The sequence below is a fragment of the Mustela lutreola genome, chromosome 16 (genome assembly GCF_030435805.1).
Source record: "Mustela lutreola isolate mMusLut2 chromosome 16, mMusLut2.pri, whole genome shotgun sequence".
NCBI lineage: Eukaryota > Metazoa > Chordata > Mammalia > Carnivora > Mustelidae > Mustela > Mustela lutreola.
The window spans coordinates 51,935,124-51,952,823 of NC_081305.1; the positions used below are offsets into that span (position 1 = coordinate 51,935,124).

At 39.0% G+C, this 17,700-nt stretch overlaps 1 long non-coding RNA gene across 1 annotated transcript in view; it reads right to left on the reverse strand.

Moving 5' to 3' along the window:
* The window catches only part of LOC131817409 (uncharacterized), a 38,834-nt gene extending 21,428 nt beyond the window's left edge, over positions 1–17,406 (reverse strand). Inside the window, exon 1 of the long non-coding RNA XR_009348501.1 lies at positions 17,225–17,406. This is a non-coding gene — a long non-coding RNA (uncharacterized LOC131817409). The remainder of the gene's footprint in view (positions 1–17,224) is intronic.
* Between the last annotated feature and the right edge of the window lie 294 nt (positions 17,407–17,700).

A 17,700-nucleotide genomic window follows, 5' to 3' on the forward strand; every position in this document is an offset into this window, starting at 1 on the left:
TCAGTGCGTGTTTTTGTTTGTATTAACTTATACAGATTGTTATAATGCTCTCTAGTGACTAGTAAGTGTTTAAAAAGGATTGTTGTTGCCATTCTTCATAGTCTTGTAGCACCTATAATTGTCATAAAATCATTCCCTTCGAACTTTCCAAATAAGAGTATTTTGGAAAACCGTTTTCTAGAATTCTATAATGTCCTCTCTTCTCTACTGAGGATAATGCTCGGTTGAAAATTAGTCCAAGTCGGTTGGTTCAGTAGGTTAAGACCTCTGCCTTCAGCTCAGGTCATGATCTCAGGATCCTGGGATCAAGCCCCGCATCAGGCTCTCTGCTAAGCAGGGAGCCTGCTCCCTCCCCTGCACTCTCTCTGCCTGCTTCTCTGCCTACTTGTGATCTCTCTCTCTGTGTCAAATATAATAAATAAAAATCTTTTAAAAAGAAAAGTAATCCAACAAAATGCATATTCCTATTTTTAAACTAGATGAGTCTCACTCTATCTGAGCCAGATCCTGGAGTCAAGGAGCCCTGGGATCTGGAGAGAAAGCGTCTTACACTCCAGTGGGTAGGAAGAGTAAAGCAGGTGACACAGGGGAGGTGCGAAGGTCAAGCAGGAGACCACACCTTAACATGGGATTTGGGAAGTGCTACTTGAAATAATGTTCTCAAAATGTAACTGAATTGCAGTATAACTAATGCCCAAATGTGTATTTTACATAGCAGTGATATTCAGGATATTTTACAACAATCATGGTCTTTCTCTATTCAGAGATGTTTGTTGTTGTTGCTTCTGAAGGATGAATACGACCTTGGCATTCTGTGTGAAGTGGGACTCTTTTTAAAAGATGTATTTATTTATTTTAGAGTGAGAACAGGGGTGGGTAGGGTGGAAGGGCAGAGGGAGGGGAAGAGAGAGTCTTAAGCGGACAGTGCACTGAGTGCAGAGCTGGACATGGGGCCCAGTCTCAGGACCCTGAGATCCCAACCTGAACTGAAACCAAAAGTCAGGCACTTAACTGACTGGATGCCCCTGAGACTCTCTTTAAAAATTCTCTAATGATCTCCCTGATATGAGGAAGTGGTGATGCAACATGGGGGCTTAAGTGGGTACGAGAAGAATAAATGAAAGAAGATGGGATTGGGAGGGAGACAAACCATAAGTGACTCTTAATCTCACAAAACAAACTGAGGGTTGTTGGGGGGAGGGGGTTTGGGAGAAGGGGGTGGTATTATGGACATTGGGGAGGGTATGTGTTTTGGTGAGTGCTGTGAAGTGTGTAAACCTGGTGATTCACAGACCTGTACCCCTGGGGATAAAAATATATGTTTATAAAAAATAAAAAAATTTAAAAAAAAAAAAAATTCTCTAATGTGGGGCACCTGGGTGGCTCAGTCGTTGATCGTCTGCCTTTAGCTCAGGTCATGAACTCAGGGTCCTGGGATTGAGCTCCACATTAGGCTCTCTGCTCAGCGGGGAGCCTGCTCCTTCCTCCCCCACCCCGCCCGCTTGTGTTCCCTCTCTCTCGCTGTGTCTCTCTGTCAAATAAATAAATAAAATCTTTTTTTAAACCCTCTAATGTTATTTAAATGCTTATCCATAAAATTTTTATTAAAGCATTTTAATAACTGACCATAAATAATTTTCTGAGCAATTTGTGCCATATAACACATGCTAGTGCCTTAAATGTGTGCTTTTCCTCAGTGTACAGTGTTTAAAATGATAAATATATGGAAGGATCCTTTTATGATGGAATATTTGTTTCAGAATTTTTTCAGTGAAAATTTCCTTTTTTATTTTATTTATTTATTTGACAGTGAGATAGAGATCCCAAGTAGGCAGACAGAGAGGGGGAAGTAGGCTCCCTGCTGAGCGGAGAGCCCGATGCGGGGCTCGATCCCAGGATCCTGAAATCATGACCTGAGCCGAAGGCAGAGACTTAAGCCACTGAGCCACCCAGGTGCCCCTCTTATTCCTGTTTTACAACTCAATAAAAAAACTTCATTTTTAATGATAGTTTCCACAGCATTAATGAATTGTGTTTTGTTTTTTATCTGTGTTTTATAGTTTTATTTTTTTTTTAAGATTTTATTTATTTATTTGTTAGAGAGAGAGAGAGAATGCACAACCACAGGCAGACAAAGAGGCAGGCAGAGGCAGAGGGAGAAGTAGGCTCCCTGCCGAGCAAGGACCCCAATGTGGGACTCAATCCCAGGACACTGGAATCATGACCTGAAGCCGAAGGCAGTTGCTTAACTAACTGAGCCACCCAGGCGTCCCTGTGTTGTATAGTTTTAGATAACCGTTTTCAGCTCAGGACTTGGAAGACAGTGTAGGGTTTAGTTCAAATATGAATCAGCCATATGTCCATTACCAATAAAATTATGTGCATATTTGTATAAATATTACCCATACACTGTTGGTTCATGACTTAGACTTTCTTATCTTGTTAGTTGTCAGTGGTTGTTTTATACTGTTGATCCTGGGTGGGCTGTGATATGGAATTAATGTCATCCTCTATTTGTGGATGAATTCATATTCTCTTTGAGAGAGAAATACCTTTTCAATTGAAGGTAATTTTTTTAAATCTCTTATCTCTGTATCAATTTTAGGGATTCTAATTTATTCTTATGTGTTGTCAAAATTATATGCCAAGAGGGACGCTTGGATGGCTTAGTCGGTTAAGTGTCTGACTCTTGGTTTGGGCTCAGGTCATGATCTCAGGCTGTGGGGTTGAGCCCCACATCCCACTGAGTGCTCAGCATGGAATCTGTCTGTGCCTCTCCCTCTGCTCTTCTCCCATTCACACTCCCTTTCTTTCTAAAAAATAAATAAATAAAATCTCTAAAAAATATATACGCCATGAAATTTACCATTTTAACCATTTTTTTTTTTCCATTTTAGCCATTTCTAACTAAAGTGTTAAATGTATTTACATGATTGGAAAACCAATCTCTGGAGTTTTCTCGTCCTGCAAAACTGAAACTTAATACTTGTTAAGTGGCCACTTTCACATTTTTCTCTATTCTAAGCCCCTGGAATTCTGTTTCTCCTTCCTTGATTCCTTCCTTCCTTCCTTCCTTCCTCATGCTGTTTGTGACATCAGTCTTTTACTTAAGTGAAATCATAGTGTATCTGTTTCTGTGACTCCTTTATTTCACTTAACAAAACACCATTCCGTTTCAACCACATTGTATAAGGCAACAAGATGTGTCTTTCTTTTCAAGGCTGAATTATTCTGGTGAATATATATGCTATGTTTTCTTTATGTATTCAGGAACATTTCTGTTGCTGTCACTTATTGGCTTTTTGAGTAACTCTGCTGTGAATCTGCTTGTGCAAATATCTCTTGCAGATCCTACTTTGAATTCTTTTGGCTATATACTGTCAATTGGGATGGCTGAGTCATATGATAATATGATTTTAAAAGCATTGAGGAAACTCCTTTCCATTTTCCATAGTGATTGTTCCATTTGCATTTCCTCTAGCAGTGCATAATGGTTCCAGTGTCTCATCCTTCCGACACATGTAGGTTTTTTGTTCTTGCTTCATAGTGGGATCTGAACAGGTGTGAGGTGATGACTCACTGTTTGATTTGTATTTCTCTAATGAATAGTGATTTTGAGCATCTTTCGTATGCTTGTCCATTTGTATATCTTCCTTGTATTGTGCCCACTGAAAACTTTGTCCAGTTCTTAATAATGCTGGTTGCTGTTTGGTTGTCACTGCAAAAGTTCTTTCTATATCCTAGATGTTAAATACTTAATGTCTAGAGACTCTGCAAAAAATGTCCATGCATTTTTCAGGTTGCCTTTTCACTCCACTGACTGTTAGAATTACTTTCTCTGGGGACACTTGGGTGGCTCAGGGTGTGTGACTGTGGCTCAGGACATGATCTCAGGGTCCTGGGATCAAGCCCCATATCTGGCTCCCTCTGCGGTGGGAAGTCTGCTTCTCCCTCTGCCTCTCCCCCTGGCTTATGCTCTTTTTTTTTTTTTTTCCTCTCTCTCTGTGTCTCTCAAATAAATAAAATCTTGAAAACAAAAACCAACAAACATGAGAGTCTTTTCTGGTTTGCCTCCCAATTTTCATCTATTTTTTTTCCTTCTATTCCTCTCTGTTCATCTGTTTTGTTTCTTAAAGTCCACATATGTGTGAAATCATATGATATTTGTCTTAATGATTTATTTTCTCTAGCATAATACCCTCTAGTTCCATCCACATTGTTGCAAATACAAAGATTTCATTCTTTTTGTTGGCCAAGTAATATGTATGTATACATAGTTATACATATACCACATATTCTTTATCCATTCATCTACTGATGGGACACCTGTTTTCTTTCCATAGTTTGGCTCTTATGAACATTGCTGCTAAACACATTGGGGTGCGTGTGCCCCTTCGAATCACTGCTTGTATCCTTTAGATAAATACCTAGCAGTACAATTGCTGGGTCATAGGGTAGCTCTATTTTCAACTTTTTGAGGAATCTCCATACTGTTTCCCAGAGTGGCTGCACCAGCTTGCATTCCCACCAACACTGTAGGAGTCTCACCCTTTCTCTGCATCCTCGCCAACATCTGTGGTTTCCTGACTTGTTAATTTTAGCCATTCTGACTAGTGTGAGATGGTATCTCACTGTAGTTTTGATCTGTATTTTCCTGATGCCGAGCAATGTTATACATTTTTTCATGTGTGTGATGGCCATTTGTATGTCTTCTTTGGAGAAATGTCTGTTCATGTCTTCTGCCCATTTCTGACTAGAATATTTTTTTTTGGGTGTTGAGTTTGAGAAGTTCTTTACAGATTTTTAGATACTAGTCCTTCAACTGATAAGACATTTGTAAATATCTTCTCCTATTCTGTAGGTGGCCTTTTAGTTTTGTTGACTATTTCCTTTGCTCTGCAAAAGCTTTTCATCTTGATGAAGTCCCAATAGTTCATTCTTGCTTTTGTTTCTCTTTCTTTTGGAGATATGTCTAGTAAGAAGCTGTGGTGGCTGAGGTCAAAGAGGTTACTGACCATGTTCTCCTCTAGGATTTTGAGGGATTTCTGCCTTATGTTTAGGTCTTTCATCCATTTTGAGTTTAGTTTTGTGTATAAAAGTATAAGAAAATGGTCCACTTTCATTCTTCTACATGTAGCCCTTCAATATATCCAATGCTATTGGTTGAAGAGACATCTTTTTTCCATTTTATATTCTTTCCTGCTCTGATGAAGATCAGTTGCTATAGAGTTGAGAGTCCATTTCTGAGTTCTCTATCCTGCTGTTTTGATCCATGTGTTTGTTTTGTGCTAGTATCATACTGTCTCTATGATTGTAGCTTTGCAAGAGAGCTTGAAGTCTGGAATTGTGATGTCTCCAGCTTTGGTTTTCTTTTTCAACATTACTTTGTCTATTCAGGGTTTTTTCTGCCCTCATACAAATTTTAGGATTGTTTTTTCCTGTTTTCAAACACTGAAATAAAGATCTCAGACACCAATCTGAGTCACCATGCAGGGCTGCCTTTGCAAGGGAGAGTAGCAGATCTGAATTCTGCATATAGCTTTTATTTATTATTATTAGTTTTTTAAAAAAGATTTATTTATTTATTTATTTTACAGAGATCACAAGTAGGCAGAGAGGCAGGCAGTGAGAGAGGGAGGAGGAAGCAGACTCTTTGCTGAGCAGAGAGCCCCATGTGGGGCTCCATCCCAGGACTCTGGGATCGTGACCTGAGCCAAATGAAGGCAGTGGCTTTAACCCACCGAGCCACCCAGGCACTCCTAATTTTTTTCTATCAGAAGAGCAAGGCAAGAGGTATCAAAGCACAAGGAGTACAGAGATGTCAAACAGGCCTGCACCCTCCCCTTTATGCAAGTTGGCAGGGAGGAAGTTATGAGATAAGGGAGGAGCAGGATGTTTGTGTTAGCAATCACCAGGTGCAGGAAGGGAGGTTGAGGGTTATTTTCTTCCATAGCTCTTAATCTTTGCCGTGCCCAAGGGATGATGGGATCTTGTTCCTACTTGGCCATTGTGTTCAATAGCCCAATAACAGGAATGCCATTGATGTTTTAGTTGCTTCCACAGTCACCCCTTAGGGCTTACAATACATTCTCTAAGAATAACTCCATAGGTTTCAGCTCTATGAAAAATGCTAATGGTATTTTGATATGGACTGTTCTGAATGTGTATATTGCTTTGGGTAGCATAGACATTTTAACAATATTTGTACTTCCAATCCATGAGCACGGAATGTTTTTCCATTTCTTTGTGCTTCTCAATTTCTTCGATATGTGATGTGTAGTTTTCAGAGTGTAATTTTTTTACCTCTATGGTCAAGTTTATTCCCAGGTATCTTGTGTTTTTTGGTGCAATTGTAAATGGAATTGACTCCCTGATTTCTCTCCTGCCTCATTGTTAGTGTACAGAAATGCAGCTGACTTAGGTTCATTGACTTTATATCCTGCAACTCTGCTGAATTCCTGTATCAGTCCTGCCTGCCCTGGAGTCTTTGTGTTTTTTACATAAAGTGTGATGTCATCTGAGAAGAGTGAGAGTTTCCCTTCTTTTTTGCCTATATAAAATATGTCTTTTCTTTTTTGTTGTCTGACTATTGAGTCTAGGACTTCCAGTACTATATAGAACAATATAGTGGTAAGAATGGTCATTCCTGTAGTGTTTCTGACCTTGGGGAAAAAGCTCTCAGTTTTTCCCCATTGAAGATGATATTTGCTGTGGGTTTTTCATATATGGCTTTTATGATATTGAAGGATGTTTCTTTTATCCCTACACTGCAGAGAGTTTTTCTCAGGAAAGGTGCTGTATTTTGTCCATAGCTTTTTCTACATCTATTGAGAGAATCATGTGGTTCTTGTCCTTTCTTTTATTAATGTAGTTTATCATGATTGATTTGTTGATGTTGAACCATCATTGTAGTCCAGGAATATTTTCCACTTGGTTGTGGTTAATAATCCTTTTAATATACTGTTGGAGTCTATATACTAGTATTTTGGTGAGAATTTTTGCATCCATGTTCATCAGGGATATTGGCCTGTAATTATCCTTTTTAGAGGGGTCTTTACCTGATTTGGGGATCAAGGTAGTGCTAGCCTCATAGAATGGGTTTGGAAGTTTTCCTTCCATTTCTATTGTTTTTGTTGTTTAATTATTTAATTTATTTGACAGAGAGAGAGAGATATCACAAGTAGGCAGATAAGCAGGCAGAGAGAGGGGGAAGCAGGCTCCCTGCTGAGCAGAGATCCTGATGCGGGGCTTGATCCCAGGACCCTGAAATCATGACCTGCACCAAAGGCAGGGCCTTAACCCACGGAGCCACCCAGGCACCCCCTATTTCTATTTTTTGAAACAACTTGAGAAGAATAGACACTATTTCTTCTTGAAATGTTTAGTATAATTCCACCATGAGGCCATCCAGCCCTGGATTCTTGTTTGTTGGGAGATTGTTGCCTACTGCTTCAATTCATTTGCTGTTTTGGGTCTGTTCAGGTTTTCTGTTTCTTCTTATTTCAGTTTTGGTAGTTTATATGTTTCTAGGAATGCATCCATTTCTTCCAGATTACCGGATTGGTTGGCATATAGTTGCTCATAATATTCTCTTTCAGTTGTTTTTATTTCTTCAGTGCTGGTTGTGATCTCTCTCTTTTCATTTATGATTTTATTTATTTGGGCCCTTTCTCTTTTCTTTTCAATAAGTCTGGCTAGGGGTTTATTGAACTTACTAATTCTTTCAAAGAATCAGCTCCTTGTTGTGTTGATCTGTACTACTGTTATTTTGATTTCTATTTCATTGATTTCTGCTCTAATCTTTATTATTTCTCTCCTCCTGCTGCATTTAGGCTTTATTTGCTATTCTTATTTTCAGCTCATTTAGGTGTAAGGTTACTTTGTGCATTTGAGAATCTTCTTATTTCTTGAGAAAGGCTTGTAGTGCTATATAATTCCCTTTTAGGACTGCCTTTGCTGCATCCCAAGGTTCTGAACTGTTGTGTTCTCATTTTCATTTGCTTCCATATATATATTTTAATTCTTCTTGAACTTTCCAGTTGACCAATTCTTTTATTTTATTTTATTTATTTGAGGGCAGCCTGGGTGGTTCAGTGGGTTAAGCCTCTGCCTTTGACTCAGGTCATGATCTCAGGTTCCTGGGATTGAGCCCTGCATCGGGCTCTCTGCTCAGTGTGGAGCCTCTCTCTCTGTGCCAGCCTCTCTGCCTACTTGTGATCTCACTCTCTGTCAAATAAATAAATAAAATCTTAAAAAAAAAAAAAAGAAAACAAGTAAAACTTATCTTTCTAGATTCAGAGTCAATAGTGTAGCCTTGGACAGGCCACTCTCCAATGAAGACTTCATGCCAGTGATTCGGCTTAGATATGTTTCATCTCTTACCTTGAGAGGCATCATCACTACTAATAGAGGACTGATTCTTTCCTGAGGTATAATATCTACTCAGCAACAGAATACACATTCTTCTTGTGTACCCATGGAACATTCTCCAGAACAGTTCACATACTCGGTCAAAAATGGGTCTTGAATGGTACAGAAGTAATGAGATTATTCCCTGCATTTTTCAGGCCACATTGCTTTATTTTTTATTTTTTTAGATTTTATTTATTTGACAGAGATCACAAGTAGGCAGAGAGGCAAGCAGGTGGGGGGAGCAGTCTCCCCACTGAGCAGAGAGCCCCATGAGGGACTCAATCCCAGGAACTTGAGATCATGACCTGAGCTGAAGGCAGAGGCTTTAACCCACTGAGCCACCCCGGTGCTCCAGGCCACACTGCTTTAAAATTTAACTCAATGACAAGAAAATTTGCAAGGAAAACAAATAAATCGAGGTTAAATAAAATCCTACTAAAGAATGAACAGGTTAACCAGGAAATTAAAGAAGAATTTAAAAAAATACATGGAAAAAAATAAAAATGAAAGCTTGACTGTTTAGGACATGTGGGATGCACCAAGGGCAGCCGTAAGAGGGAAGTATAGAGCAATACAGGCCTTTCTCAAGAAAAAGACAAATCTCAAATAGGTAATCTAACCTTCCATCTAAAGGAACTGGAAAAACAACAATGACCAGCAAATAAAGCCTAAATCCAGCAGCAGAAGAGAAATAATAAAGATCTGAGCACAAATCAATGAAATAGAAATAAAAAAAACAAACCCACAGTAGAACAGATCAACAAATCTAAGAACTGTATCTTTGAAGGAATTATTGTCTGATAAACTTGATAAACCCCTAGGAGACTTACGAGAAAGAGCAGAGGACCCAAATAAAATCATGAATGAAAAATGAGAGATCATAACGTACACTGAAGAAATAGCAACAATTATAAAATAATATTGTGAGTAATAATATACCAACCAATTAAGAAATCTAGAAGAAAAATGGATGTATTCCTTGAAAACTCTACCTACCAAAACTGAAGCAGGAAGAAATAGAAACCCGGATAGACCCATAACCAGCAAAGAAGTTGAAGCAGTAGTCAACAATCTCCCAACAAAAAAGAGTCCAGGGCTGAATGGCTTCACAGTGGAATTCTATCAAACAATTCAAGGAAAAGTAATACCCATTCTTCTGAAAATGTTTTAAAAAGTAGACATGGAAGGAAAACTTATGAACTCATTCTATGACATTACCCTGATTCCAAAACCAGAAAAAGACCCCACTAAAAAGGGGAATTACAAATCAACATCCCTGAGGAACATGAATGCAAAAACTCTAACCAAGTGTGCCTGGGTGGCTGAGTGGGTTAAGCCTCTGCCTTTGGCCCAGGTCATGATCTCAGCGTCCTGGGATCGAGTCCCGCATTGGGCTCTCTGCTTGGCAGGGAGCCTGCTTCCTCCTCTCTCTCTCTGTCTGACTCTCTGCCTGCTAGTGATCTCTGTCAAATAAATAAATAATCTTTAAAAAAAAAAACTCCCATCAAAATACTAACTATATGATCCAAAAATATGTTAAAAGAATTATTCACGGTGCCCCTGGGTGGCTCAGTGGGTTAAGACTCTGACTTTGGCTCAGGTTGTGATATCAGAGTCCTGGAATCGAGCCGCACGTCAGGCTCTCTGCTTAGTGGGGAGCCTGTTTCCCCCCTCCATCTGCCTGCCTCTCTGCCTACTTGTGATCTCTTTCTGTCAAATAAATAAATAATATTTTAAAAAAATTATTATTCATTAGGACCAAATAGGATTTATTCTGGGTTGTAAGGGTGGTTCAACATCCACAAATCAATCAATGTGATTCATCACATTAATAAAGGACAAGAACCATATGGTCCTCTCAATTGGTAAAGAAAAAGTATGTGACAAAAACAGCATCTTTTCTTGACAGAATGCTCTTTGCAGTGCAGGGATCAAAGGAACATACCTTGACATCATAAAGGACATATATGAAAAACCCACAGCTAATATTCTCAATGTTGGAAAAATTGGGAGCCTTTCCCCTAGGGTCAGGAAAATGGCTGGGATATCCACTCTTGTCACTGATGTTCAGCATAGTCCTAGAAGTCCTAAGCTCCGCAATCGGACAATAAAAAATAAAATGTAAGGGCACCTGGGTGGCTCAGTGGGTTAAAGCCTCTGCCTTAGGCTCAGGTCATTGTCCCAGGGTCCTGGGATCGAGCCCCAAATCAGGCTCTTGGCTGCTTCCCTATCTCTTTCTTTCTGCCTGCCTCTCTGCCTACTTGTGATCTCCGTCTGTCAAATAAATAAATAAAATCTTTAAAAATAAATAAATAAATAAAAATAAAAAATAAAATGTATCCCAATCAGCAAAGAAGTAGTTAAACTCTCACTCTTCACAGACAACATGATATTCTATGCAAAAACCCCAAAAGACTCCACTCATAACTTGATAGAAGTGGGACACCTGGGTGGCTCAGTCATTAAACCTCTGCCTTTGGCTCAGACCATGATCCCGGGGTCCTGGGATAGAGCCCCACATCAGGCTCCCAGATCAGCGGGGAGGCTGCTTCTCCCTTTCACATTTCCCCTGCTTGTGTTCCCTGTCTTGCTGTGTCTCTCTGTCAAATTAATAAAATCTTTATTAAAAAATTGCTAGAAATGATACAGTATTCAGCAAAGTTGCTAGATATAAAATCAATGCACATAAATCAGTTGCACTGCTATACACTAACAATAAGGCAAAAGAAAGAGAAATCAAGGAATCCATCTCATTTTTAATTTCACCGAAAACTCTAAGATGCCTGGGAATAAACCTAAAAGAGGGAAAAATAAACCTAATAGAGGGAAAGGATCTGTACTCTGAAAAACTAAAGAACACTTAGCAAAGAAATTGAGGACACACACACTAAAATATCTATGCTACCCAAAGCAGTCTGCATATTCAATGCAATCCCTATCAAAATATCATCAGCATTTCTCACCAAACTGGAACAAACAATCCTAACACTTGTATGGAAATAAAAAGACCCCAAATATCCTAAGTAATAATGAAAAGGAAACATAATTCTGGAAGCATCAAAATTCCTGACTTCAAATTGTATCACAAAGCTGTAACATCAAGACAATATGGTACTGGCACAAAAACAGACACATATATCGAACAGAATAGAGAGTCCAGAAGTGGACCCTGAACTCTATGGTCAATGTATCTTCAACAAAGCAGTAAACAGTATCTAGTGGAAGTTGGACAATCTCCTAAAAAAATTGGTGTTGGGAAAGTTGTACAGCCACATCTAGAAGAATGAAACAGGGCCATTTTCTTACAGTATACACAAAGATAAACTCAAAATGGATCAAAGATCTAAACATGAGACAAAAGTCCATCAAAATCCTGGAGAAAAACACAGACAGCAACCTCTGTAACCTTGGCCACAACAATATCTTGCTAGACATGTCTCCTAAAGCAAAGGAAACCAAAGCAAAAATGAACTATTAGGATTTCAGCAAGATAAAAAAAATTTTTTGCACAATAAAGGAAACAGTCAACAAAACCAAAATACCAGATGTCCATCAACAGATAAATGGATAAAGATGTGGTGTTTGTGTGTACACACGCACACACAAGTCTGCATGTATACATATATGTATATATACACACATATATGTATATATTTGTATATGTGCATATATACTGAACTATATTATATATACACACACACATATATTATATACATATATATATACACATATCAGGGAGACAAAGTTTGTGACACTTGCCCACGATGGTGACTCACCCTCCCAGACACTCCATGGTAACACTGTGAGAACACTCTCACCTCTCCTCAGGAGAGAAACAAATGAGTGACCTGTGCGTTCAGTGCTCTCACTACTTTGCTGCTGCCTGTGGACATGTTTCAGTCATGCCTGACATGGAAGGAGCAAGGAATGACAGCACCTTCTAGATGCACTGTGGTGGCTGCCCGGCCAAAAGGTGAGCATTTGTTCAACCAATGGAGAGACTACGGAGATGAAGAGAAGAAGATATCACAGACTCTGAAAAGGTAACTATATTTTGAAAACTGGGAAATCATACATTTTCAGACATGACAAATGCCTAGAACATGTAAGAGCAATCTCCAAACTGCTATTATTTGTGTTCATCTGTACAAAGCAAGTCCATAATCCTGGGCCCAGAGGCTGCTTTTTTAAAATTCCCAAATGTCAACAGAAGATAATAAGGCATTCAAAGAACCAGAAAAATGTGTTCTAACCAGATGAATGAAACAAATGTCCAATACTGGCTCTTAATTAATAAATAACTGCTTCTCTTCCTCTCCCTCTGCTTGTGTTCCCTTTCTCGCTGTCTCTGTCAAATGAATAAAATCTTAAAAAACAGGGGTGCTCCTGGGTGACTCAGTCATTAAGCATCTGCCTTCAGCTCAGGTCATGATTCCAGAGTCCTGGGATCAAGTCATGCATCGGATTCCCTGCTCAGCAGGAAGCCTGCTTCTCCCTCTCCCACTTCCGGTTTATGTTCCCTCTCTCAATGTGTCTGTCAAATAAATACAATCTTTTAAACAATAATAAATTAATTAATAACTATTTATTGCCTGAGAAAGAATTCAAAAAACCATGGTAAAGCTGCTCATGGAGAAAGAAGAAAAATAGATGGGTAAGTAAATGTTATCAGGAAAACTATGCAGGACCAAAATGTAAATCCAAAGACACAGAAACTATAACAACCAACCAACCAGAAACTGGGATTTGAAGAATACAATTCCTGAAGTGAAAAACACACCAGCAGCTCACCCACAGACTTGAGCAAGTGGAAGAAAGATTTAACTTCAAGATCCATTATTTTGTTCTGTTATTTGTTTTGTAAAGACCCTTTGTTTTAAATTACCTGCTGAGAGGACCAAAGAAAAATGTGGAATAGGATAGTCTAGGCACTCACGGGACACCAGAAAGTGGTCCCATGGCTACATGAAGGGGCCCCAAAAGGAAAGGAGAGTGAAAGGGGGCAGAGGGCTTACATGAAGTTCTAAGGGCTTGTGCTTCTCATGTATGTGGAAAGAACAAATTCAGCAAGCCCAGGAAATTCAAAGTGGGATAAATGTCAAGACAACACAGTGATGCCTTGTAGTTAACCTATGAAAAAAATCAAAGGTGAAAAAAGAATTTTGAGACAATATGAAAAAAGCAATTCTTCTTATACAAGAGAGCTCCTATAAGTAGTGGGATTCTCAGTAGACCTGGTAGGAAGAACTGTATGGGACAGTGTATTCAAGCACTGAAAGATCAAAATATCCACCATGAATACTGTATCGGGGAAAATTATTTTTCATGAAGGTAGAAATGAAGACTTTCCCACATAGAAACCCCTATACGTTTACCAGTAGTCCTGTCCTACAAGAAATATTAAAGGAAGTACTTCTAGTTGTAATAAAGGGATTATAAACAAACTAAAACCACAAGACAACATAAAGCTCTCAACTAAATATAAATATTTCCAAGATTATAGAAACCCACAGTGTTGTAATAAGGTAGCACAGGTTGCTTTTATTTCTACCTCAAAATATTTTAAAAATCAAAGCACAAGACATAAATATAGGTAATAAAGCACATAACATAAAAGATAGGATTTGTGATATCAGAAACAAGGTGTGTGCAGGAATGGAGATAAGCAGAATAATCTTGGATGCAGTTGAGACTATCAGTTTATTTTATTTTTTTAAGATTTTATTTATTTATTTGACAGACAGATCACAAGTAGGCAGAGAGGCAGGCAGAGAGAGAAGAAGGGAAGCAGGCTCACAGCTGAGCAGAGAGCCCAATGTGGGGCTCGATCCCAGGACCCTGGGATCATGACCTGAGCCTGAAGGCAGAGGCTTTAACCCACTGAGCCACCCAGGTGCCCCAGGAAGTGTTTCAAAATTACTTTTCAAAAGTGTCTCTCATGAAAGGAGAATAAAAATCCACCAGTAAACAGATGATAAAATTATTTCTATTATGACAACTCATGTAGGCATGATGCAGTATACACGGACCACTAACCTGTGAAAGAAATACACAAGATGAGTCACAAAGTATGCATGGGTGATATTGATACAGACAAATACAAAATGTTCTTGGAAAAGGGCAAAAAGTGGATTTATATTTGAGTAAACACACATTATCTTCAAATCTAGACTTAAAAATTGTTATCCTATATCAAGATACACAGTTAATAAGGAAACAAGAAGTAAGTAATGTGGAGAGTCCCAGACAAAAGGAAGTGCTTGATATGGAATTGCAAAGCTGGAGTAAGCCCAAATTGAACCCAAATTTCTACATTAAAAAACATGAATTATTTAGTAAGAAAACTACTAAATAAATATAATTTTAAACTGTGTATGCAAGAAAAACAAGCATTTGAATTATAGACAGGCCTTCACTGACAAATTTTAAATTCATTAAAATTCACACAAACACAAAAAAAGTCTAATGATAATTTTACAAATAAGTGCTTAAAATACTTGAAAAAAAAAAGTATCATGTTATTCCTCCTTTCATCTGAGATATAACTCATTCCTTGGAGCCAGGTAAATTAAAATCCTTTTATTGCTGTTTTTTAAAATACTTTATTTATTTATTTATTTATTTTGACAGAGCCCACAAGCAGGGGTGGGAGGGGTGCAGAGGGAGTGGGAGAAGCAGGCTCCCCACTGAGCAGGAATCAGACCTGGGGCTCAATCTCAGAAACCTTAGATCATGACAGGAGTTGAAGGCAGATGCTCAATTAACTGAGTCACCCAGACACCTTAATCTGTTCGTTTCTAAATAAACACCACCAATGTGTAAAATATCCTGACAACTTCATAAAACATAAATATTTGGGATGAAATTCAAATACATTCTGAGGAAAGTAGATGAAAAGTACATGTTTAATTTTTAGTGAAGTAAAAAATTTATGAACAAAATTTTTTCCTTAAATATGGGGATTTTACTCATTGCCTCACTTCTTATAAAGCACATACCTACATCCTATTAGAAATTTTGATTAAAAAAATGAGGATGCTTATATATAACTATTTAGAAAATGAAAACACATAGGAAAAAGTCACAGGAGCTTCATACAAGACAGAATTATGAACTGATGCAATTTTTAATAAGGTAGCAACTGAGACTTTATTAAAGGCTACAAATTCTGAGATCCAAATGTTCTGACTCCCCTGTGGCATTCATTTACGTAGGGATTCTATGTTATTTCAACATTGAGGAATGGAATACAGAGTGGAAATTTCTATATTAGTTAATATTAAAAAATAACTTTAAAAAAAGACCTTATTTATTTATTTGACAGAGAGATAGTGAGAAAGGGAACACAAGCAGGGGTAGTGGGAGAGGGAAGCAAGTCTCCCATGGAGGAGCAGGGAGCCTGATGCGGGGCTTGATCCCAGGACTCTGGGATCATGACCTGAGCCAAAGGCAGATGCCCAACCACTGAGCCATTCAGGCGCCCCCAAAAAATACTTCTGAAGGGAAAGAAAGCATTAGATTTTCTCATTTCAGGGAGGTGCTTTGTTATTTGACAAAGTTACTGAGTCTCAGTTTTGTAGAGTTCAGATTATAGCCTCCATAACATTGGAAAGCATAAACCAGAAAACATGTGGTATCTGTCTCCACTGTTCCTGGATTTCTGCACTAAACTCCAATATGTCAACCATGACCTGACACAGTTCTCAGAGGAGGAAAAACACAACTTGCAAAGGGCTAAACATAGAATTCCTCAGAAACAGGGAGATTTCTGCAGGCCCTTAAAGCAATGGAAAAACTCTCAGATTATGGAGGCCCTCTCTGTGAATGTGATGGACCATGACTGGCACTGAAGGAGAATCCCTAGAGAATGAGACACCAAGAATGTTGGATGGCATCTGCCCCTCCGTAAGGAAGAGAGAAATAACTAATTTCTATTCAGACAGCTACTCGAACCACAGTTTAAGGTCTATCATCTTCCTTTGCATTTGGACCTCCCCTCTGTCATCCGCCTCATTCATTCCCACCTACCTGGATGGAGGATACAGTATCCTTTCTCATCACATCCCTAGGCTCCCTCTTTGGTTCCAAAAAGGAGACCAAATCTGGCTCTGACACAATGAGACCTATTTATTAGTTGGGGGGGGGGGGCAAGGTGGGGCACTTGGGTGGCTCAGTTGGTTAAGCCACTGCCTTCGGCTCAGGTCGTGATCCTGGGGTCCCAGATCAAGTCCCGTATTAGTAATCCCTGCTCAGTGGGGATTCTGCTTCTCCCTTTGACCCTCCCCATCCCCTTGTGCTTTCTCGCTTTCTTAAAGAAAGAAAGAAATGAAATGAAAGGAATGAAGCACTGCTGGAGATTCTAACTTTCAATTATGACTGTGCACAGGAGAGAAGAGAGGACACTGCAAAATCAAGAACATGTTTTCCCAAATGCTGCTGAAAAACAGCCCCTTTACAATATGAAGGAGGGATTTCCAAAGTTCACATCCTGACCTCCACTTCCATGTATGAGATACAATAATAAAGAGTGGAAATTGAAGTAGATGTGAGAAGTACCCATTTTATGCCCCTCAGTATTTAGAACTGACACTCATCTACAGAAGTGATGATGTTCCCTTAAGGAAAGGAAGGTAAATCTGAAAAGGACACATCATGAAGTTGCTTCTCTACATGTACAAACCCCGACTTATTTCCCTTTCTGCCTGGATCTGAATTCCAGTTCTTCAAAGAGGAATCTCCAAAGAGACAGTCTTCACAAGAAGGAACAAAACCCTGAGTGGGGTTTGGGAAATATGGAAGGAGTCTTCCTCACCCAAGAAGAGGAGGTGTCCGTAGTTCTCCAACATCACATCCAGGTACAGTTGCCACTGAGTGTGGGTCAGGCATCCCCACTCCTCCTCAGAGAATTCTATGGCCACATCCCTGAAGGTCAGCTGTCCCTGCAAGAAATACTATAGTCATCAAGTGGCCACTGACACAGTTCACGATGTTTCCCAAGATGAAAGAGTGAGTTAGTTAGTTCCCTTTATCTCATTATAGTTTAAAATCTCCACCCAAGGAGGAGCACAACTCATTTAGGTAAAATGCAAAGCACGTAGAGAAGTGTTTTCTTGAGGCACTTGTGCCTCCTTATGCCCAGCTCTATGGAAGATGACAAGGATCCACTTTCTAAATATCTACCCTAAACCAAAATAAAAAGAAATCATTCTCCCTTGCTCTGTAAATCTCTACTTTGGAAGTTATTTACTGTTACCTCCTTATTGGCTGCAAATTGCAGGGGTTTTTTGG